Source organism: Heptranchias perlo, unplaced genomic scaffold, assembly GCF_035084215.1.
Source record: "Heptranchias perlo isolate sHepPer1 unplaced genomic scaffold, sHepPer1.hap1 HAP1_SCAFFOLD_73, whole genome shotgun sequence".
In the NCBI taxonomy this organism is placed as follows: domain Eukaryota; kingdom Metazoa; phylum Chordata; class Chondrichthyes; order Hexanchiformes; family Hexanchidae; genus Heptranchias; species Heptranchias perlo.
The window spans coordinates 2331809-2339878 of record NW_027139761.1 but is presented as its reverse complement, the minus strand read 5'-3'; positions in this window follow the sequence as shown (position 1 = coordinate 2339878).

The following is an 8070-nucleotide window of genomic DNA, read 5'->3' as shown; positions in this document are numbered from 1 at the left end:
GATGGACAGAGAGAGATACGGAGAGAGAGATAGACAGAGAGAGTGACACGCAGAGAGACAGAGAGAGTCATAAGCAAGAGAGAGAGAGATTCAGAGAGAGAGAGACAGAGAGAGAGATATGCTCAGAAAGATAATTACAGAGAACGAAACATAGTACATAGAAAATAGCAGCAGGAGTAGTCCATTCGGCCCTTCGAGCCTGCTCCACCATTCAATATGATCATGGCTGATCCTTGATCTTAATACCATATTCCCGCTCTCTCTCCATACCCCTTGAAGCCTTTTGTGTTTAGAAATCTATCTCGCTCCTTCTCAAATATATTCAGTGACTTGGCCTCCACAGCCTCCTGTGGTAGAGAATTCCATAGGTTCACCACCCTCTGAGTGAAGCAATTTCTCCTTATCTCAGTCCTAAATGTCCTATCCCGTATCCTGAGGCTGTGACACTTGTTCGGGACGCCCCAGGGGGAAACATCCTCCCTGCATCCAGTCTATCTCGTCCTGTCAGAATTTTATATATTTCGTTGAGATCCCCTCTCATTCTTCTAAACTCGAGTGAATACAGACCGAGTCGACCGAATCTCTCATTACATGACAGTCCTGCCATCCCAGGGATCACTCTGGTGAACCTTCGCTGCACTCCCTCTATGGCAAGTATATCTTTTCTCAGCTAAGGAGGCCAAAACTGCACACAATACTCCAGATGTGGTCTCACCAAGGTCCTGTATAGCTGCAGTAAGACATCCTTTTCCTATACTCAAATCCTCTTGCAATGAAGGCCAACATACCATTTGCCTTCCTAATTGCTTGCTGCACCTGCATGTTTGCTTTCAGTGACTGATGTACTAGGACACCCAGGTCCTTTTGTACATCAACATTCCCCAATCTATCGCCATTTAAATAATACTCTGCCTTTCTGTTTTTCCTTCTGAAGTGGATAACTTCACATTAATCCACTTAATACTGCATCTGCCATATTTTTGCCCACTCACTCAACTTGTCTAAATCACCTTGAAGCCTCGTTGCATTCTCCTCACAATTCACGATCCCACCTAGTTTCGTGTCATCAGTAAACTTGGAAATATTACATTTGGTTCCCTCATCCAAATCATTGATATATATTGTGAATATCTGGGACTCAAGCACTGATACTTGCGGTGCCCCACTCGTCACTGCCTGCCACCCCGAAAAGACGCATTTACTCCTACTCTCTATTTCCTGTCTGTTAACCAATTTTCAATCCATGCCAGTGTAATACCACCAATCCGATGTGCTTTAATTTTCTGCACAAACCTCTGATGTGGGACTTTATCAAAGGCCTTCTGAAAATACAAAAAAACACATTCAGTGGTTCTCCCTTATTTATTCTACCAGTTACATCCTCGAAAAACACCGGTAGGTTTGTCAAACATGATTTCCCTTTCATAAATCCATGTTGACTTTGTCTAATCCCGTTGATATTTTATAAATGTCCTGTGATCACATCCTTTATAATGGACTCCAGCATTCTCCCTACTACTGATGTTCGGCTAACCGGTCTATAGTTCCCTCTTTTCTCTCTCCATCCTTTTTTAAATCGTGGGATTACTTTTGCCACCCTCCAATCTGCAGGAACTGTTCCATAATCTATCGAATTTTGGAAGATGACAAGTAACGCATCCATTATTTCCATGGCTACCTCTTTTATTACTCTGGGATGCAGATTAGCAGGCCCTGGGGATTTATAAGCGTTCAGTCCCATTAATTTATCCAGCACTATTGATTTACTAATACTAATTTCCTTTAATTCCTCCTTCTCACCAGTCCCTTTTCTCCCTAGCTTTTCTGGGAAGTCATTTGTGTCCTCTTCCGTGAAGACAGAACTAAAGTATGTGTTTAATTGCTCTGCCATTTCCTTGTTCCCCATTATAAATTCTCCCGTTTCTGTTCTTAAGGAACCTACATTTGTCTTCACTAATCGTTTTCTTTTTACATACATGTAGAAGCTTTTACAGTCCACTTTTATGTTTCTTCCAAGTTTATTCTCATATTCTATTTTCCCCTCTTATTCAATCTTTTGGTCCTTTTTTGCTTAATTCTAAACTGCTCCCAAATCTCAGTCTTGCTAATTTTTCTGGCAACTTGATATGACTCCTCTTTGGATCTAATACTATCCTTAATTTATTTTGTTAGCCATGGTTTCGCCGATGTTCCTTTTGTGTTTTTGCACCAGAAAGGAATGTATAAAATTGTTGCAATTCATGCATTCGTTCCTTAAATGTCAGCCATTGCTTAACCACCATCATTCATTTCGATGAAGCTTCCCAAACTATCATAGCCAACTCACTCCTCATACCTTCCCAGTTTCATTTTCTTAGATTTAGGACCCTCGTTTCGGATTGGACAACTTCACTATCCATCATAATGAAGAATTCTATCATGTTATGGTCACTCTTCCCGAAAGGACCGCGCACGACAAGATTATTAATCAACCCCTTCTCATTATCTGATTCGCCATAAGGGTACGGTAGCATAGTGGTTAAGTTACAGCCCTAGTAATCTGGAGTTGTAAATTGAAAACCCACTACTACTGCTGGGGAATTTAATCCAAAACAATTAATTAAATAAAATGTGCAATTAAATACTAGTGTCAGTAATGGTGGCCGTGAAATTAATGGATTGTGGTAAAAATGTGCTGTCCCTTCCAGGTTTGGCCTCTGTGTGATTCCCCACCCCGAACAATGTGGTTGATTCTGAAATGACCTAGCAAGCAACTCAGTTGTTAAATCTCGCTTAAAAAAAAAAGTCGTAATTAACATTGAACCGGACACCACAAAAACCAACTCACGCACCATCCCGACTTGGAAATATGTCGCCGTTCCCTTATCGTCGCTGGTTCAATCCTGGAGCTCCATTCTCAACAGCACTATGGGAGAAACCATCACCACACAGACTGCTGCGGTTGAAGAAGATCAGTCAGCACCACCTTCTCAAGGGCAATTCGGGATGGGCATGAAATGCCGTTATAACCAGCGACGCCCACATCCTATGAACAAAATGAAAATCGAGAATCCGTGATTGGTACAGAGCCAATAGAAAGGAGGAGAGGCACTGAGAAAGAAACAATGAAAAGGAGAGATGGAGATCAGAGAGGGACGCAAGGAGAGTGAAGGGCAGACAAAGAAATGCTCACTGAGAAAGAAACGAAGAGATGCAGGCACCAAGCACAAAGATAGTGGTATGGTGAGAGATAGCGGAAAATGTCGAGGGTCAGAGAGGCGAGGAAAATAGAATGATAGCGGAATGGAAGGCAGTAAAACAGGATACTGAGCCGGAGAGTGGCGAGAGAGAAAAAATATAAACGGTGCACAGGGCGCTGCTTCCACTAGGCTACACATCATCTCGAATTGCCGGTCCCCAGATTAGAGTGAGGAGGAAGGCGGATAGAGAATCACATGAGAGATAGAAAAACAAACAGAGGAGATAGCGTGTGAGAGAATGAAACAAAAATAATGGGAGAGACTGTCGAGGACAAAAAGAGAGAGGGAAATAGGATTGTAAGGGGAGAGAGAAAATATAAAGGGTGCAATTCTCCCACTCGGCTGCACATCATCTCGAGAGAGAAGGGAGAAATGCAGATAGAGGTACAAGCAAGGAGAAAGAGGTAGATAGCGTGAGAGAGAGAATGAAACAAAGATAGTGGGAGAAACAGCGAGACAAAGGTGGAGGATCGGAGATAAAAGGGGAGGGAAATATCCTGGGGAGGAATGGAGGCAGTGAAACAGGATAATGAGAACCGAGACAGTAAGATAAAGAATACAATTCTCACAGAGCACTGCTACACATCGTCTCAGAGACACACACCATCCCACTTTAAATACCTGAACACTGAGACAGCGAGTTTAAAGATGCACACACCATCGTCTCAGCCGCAGGACATTAGTCTACTTTCCAGATTTTGCAGCTCAGTTCACGAGATTGTTTGTTATTATCTAGTTTGGCTCGGTTCCTTATTCTCTCTTTTCCCCTCTGTCCTGCATCTATTCCGCTTTCCTCACATGTTTCAACCCCACAGCACTCAATCTGTTTCCGTGTTTAGACTAACCAATTAGGCCCCTTGCCGAATTTTCAGAGTACACTTGGCCGTCTGCACCATGCCACAGAGATACCAAATCAATGGTTTCCCTCAGGGATCAGTCCTAGCATCTATCCTTTCTAATCTGTACATAAACTCCCCGAGACCAGATTACGGAAATTAATTTCTGCTGATGACAGTGCCTTTGTTACTGAAATTCGTGAGTTTTCTACCCTGTCAACCACAGTCATGAATGATATGAAACGCATGGCAGAGAACTGTCTGAAATGACGTCTTCATCCGAGTATCACAAGAACTGTGAGATCCATCTTACATTTGCTCTCTGTTAGTGTCTCTCCTGAACTTATTATAAACTTTGGTCAACTTTTGAAACATGCAAAATTGAAGCCCACGGAATAAAAGAGCAGAGGCAGCATGGATACTAAATTTGGTAAGTGACAGGTTACAGAGAGTTGTGGTGAACAGTTGTTATTCGGACTAGAGGAAGGTATATAGGGGTATACCCCAGGGGTTAGTACTAGGACCATTGAATGTTGATATATATTAATGACTTCAACTTGAGTGTGCAGGCACAATTTCAAATTGCAGAAGACACAAACTTGGAAGTGTAATAAACAGTGAGGAGGATAGTGATAGAATTCAAGAGGATATAGACAGGCTGGTGCAATGGCGGACACATGGCAAATGAAATTGAACACAGAGATATGCGAGCTGATTACATTTTGGCAGGAAGAATGAGGAGAGGCAATATAAACTAAATGTTACAAATCTAAAGGGGGTGCAGGAACAGAGAGACCTGGGAGTACGTGTACTCAAAACTTTGAAGGTAGCAGGACAGGTTGTGAAAGTGTTTAAAAATCATACTGGACCTTGGGCTGTATAAATAGAGGCATAGAGTACAAAAGCAAGTGAGTTATGTTGAACCTTTATACAACACTGGTTCGGCCACAACTTTAGAATTGTGTTCAATTATGGGCACCGTACATTAGGGAGCATGTAAAGGTTTTGGAGAGGGTGCAGAAAAGATTTAATAGAATCGTTCCAGGGATGAGTGATTACATTTATGCGGATAGACTGGAGAAGCTGAGGTTGTTCTCCTTAGAGCAGAGAAGGCGAAGAGGAGATTTGACACAAGTATTCAAAATCATGAAGGTTTTAGATAAAGTAAATAAAGAGAAACTGTTCCCATTGGTGGACGGGTTGAGAATTAGGGGACACAGATTTAAGGTGATTGGCAAAAGAACCACCGACGACATGAGGGAAAACTTCTTTACCCAGAGAGTAATTTTGAACTGGAATACGTTGCCTGAAAGGGTGGTGGAAGCAGATTCAATCGTGGCTTTCAAAGTGGAATTTGGTAAATAATTAATGGGAAAACATTTGAAGGGCTACAGGGAAAGTGTGGGGAAATGCGACGAACTGGAATGCTCTTATAAATAGCCGGCAGGGGCTGGGTGGGCCGAATGGCATGCTTATGCGCTGTAACCATTTGTTGATTCTATGATAATCCCAAATTGCTTGCTGAAATATCGAACATTGTTAATTTGTAATCGCAGAGACCGCAGTGAATGGATTGGACAAACTAACAGACCACATTTGAAAGAAAAGTTATGCAGATTATGGATGAAGATGAAAAGGCTCCATTATTGTCCAGGCTTAGTTACTTGGGAAGATGAAGGAGGACATCTTGTGGGTTGTATATACAGTAACCACTGTGCGTCATTTTGGGAGAATGGATGTTCAGGGGAGAGGATGAATCGAATAGCGTCCAAGTAAGAATCTAATGTCAGGAATTCTTCCATTCTGTAAATTATTTAATTAACCTGACAATTACAATAAATGGATATTTCACCACATTTTTCAACTGCTTTCTGAATTTAGTCTGTGTTATTGCATAAATACAGGTGTTTGTACAACAGCTCAGAAGCTGAAGTATGAATCCCATTTCTCTTACGAATGTAGGGAGATATACAGAGGAATACCCCATAAACCACATTCGCTCAGAAACTACAAACACCAGAAACAGCGCCCATAACAGGATGAAATTCCCCGAGATAACAAACAGTAAAATGATGGATTTCCTTCGGTACTCCATCTCTGGGTCACGGGGACTCTCCCCACTGCTGTGAACCCGGAGTCTGCTGCGGGCTCTGCTGGCCACTAAAATGTGTCTGACAGTTGAAGCATTGAGCAACAGAATCAGAACAAATGGGACACCCGGAGTTAGAATATAATGGAGGAATTCAATGCCTGCCCATATCAACGAATATACAGCACCGCTTGTCACACCACAGAACCAGGGGCTATTGGATAACATATAATCACGGGTATAGAAAAAGTACCAAAAAATATTCTTTAAACAGAACAGAACAGTCACTGTTGCTAAAACCACATCCGCCGTTTTCTCGGTGCAATATTTTGTTTTCAACTTCTGACAACAAATGGCTACAAATCGATCAAAGGTGAAAGTGACGGTGAACCAGACAGAACAGTCTGTGGCTGCATAAAGCAGGACGGCGTGAATATTGCACACTGGAATGTGGTATAGAAAAGTAAACTGTGAACGATAAGTAATGGGGATCCGCCTCAATACCAGATCAGTGATAACGACCAATAGATCCGCCGCTGCCATGGCCACCAGGTAGCGAGTGACACATTTGGAGAGTCCGCACATTCCACGAGACAGGACAATGATTGTCATTAAGTTAACTGCAATTCAGCGGAAGACAAGCAAATTATAGTAAACTCAGAACAAAGGCGAGAGTGTGACAGAAATAATCATAGGTTCACAGTGTTATAGAATCGTAGAATCATAAAATCAGAGAATCACAGAATCAGAGAATCACAGTACTATAGAATCGTCGAATCATAGAATCCTGAAGCACAGAATGAGGCACTTCGGCCCGTCGTGCTCCTGCCAGCTCTCTGAATGAGCCATCATGTAAGCCAATTTCCCCATTATTCTGCATTTCTTTATTTTCAAGTATATGTCCAATTGATTATTGTACCTTAATGAAATGTGATAAATACACGTTCTCTCATTGCTCAAGTAATATGTTTGTTACATAGTGAAAATCAAGTCAATGTCTTGTGTAGTCTGATTCCATGCACTCCATGCAGGATCATTTGACAGCGCTGATGCAATCAATAGCAACATTCTAAGGAATCTCTTTAATAGTTTGATGGACGTGCTCAGAATTAGACTGTGATTCTTGGGCAAAGATACATCAATGTGAAACAGACAAGACACTTATTTCTACAGTAAAAAGGAACGACGAAGTTGTTAAAACATCGCACCCACACCCAGAGGTAAGCATGGGATGTGGAACGGTTACTCTGTAAGGTGACTGTGGACATGAGGCACGGACAGGAGAGGAACTATTTGGGACTTTAAGGTGATCGTTTACAGTAACTACAACCACTAATGGAATAATTAGTAAAATCAGAACATTCACATAACGTTTATAAGAATGAACAGTTATTTCAAACAGTCTGACAACATTAAAACATTAAAGATCTGAACTCAGTGGCAGCGCTGGGCTTCTGGGTTTCATCAGTTGATGAGCATCAAATGTTTCACGAAATGAAACAGGGAATGTGGGAAAATAAAACATGAATTTAGTTAATAATTCATCGCAGTCCAGTAAGGATCGTGTGGTTACATACCCATATAATAAACAGGTAAAAATTAAGTTAACTCATTTGTATTGTGGAATAGCAGGAGATGGTAGAAAATCAGCGTGAGACTCGCTGATAGATCCATTGAACCGTGTTAGACTGGTCTGGGACGAAATGGTTATTTCAGAGCAATGATTGGAGATAGATCCACAGCAATATAATAAAATGAAGAATTGATCCTGATACATGTTGCACTTGCATTCCTGTCCTCAGCAACCGGGGTCAGTGACACTGGTGCAGTGAGGGAGATGGAGAGAAGTGAGGCAGCTGACGGGAACTGAATTATTCCTCCCACAAACTGAACCACTTGGAGCTGG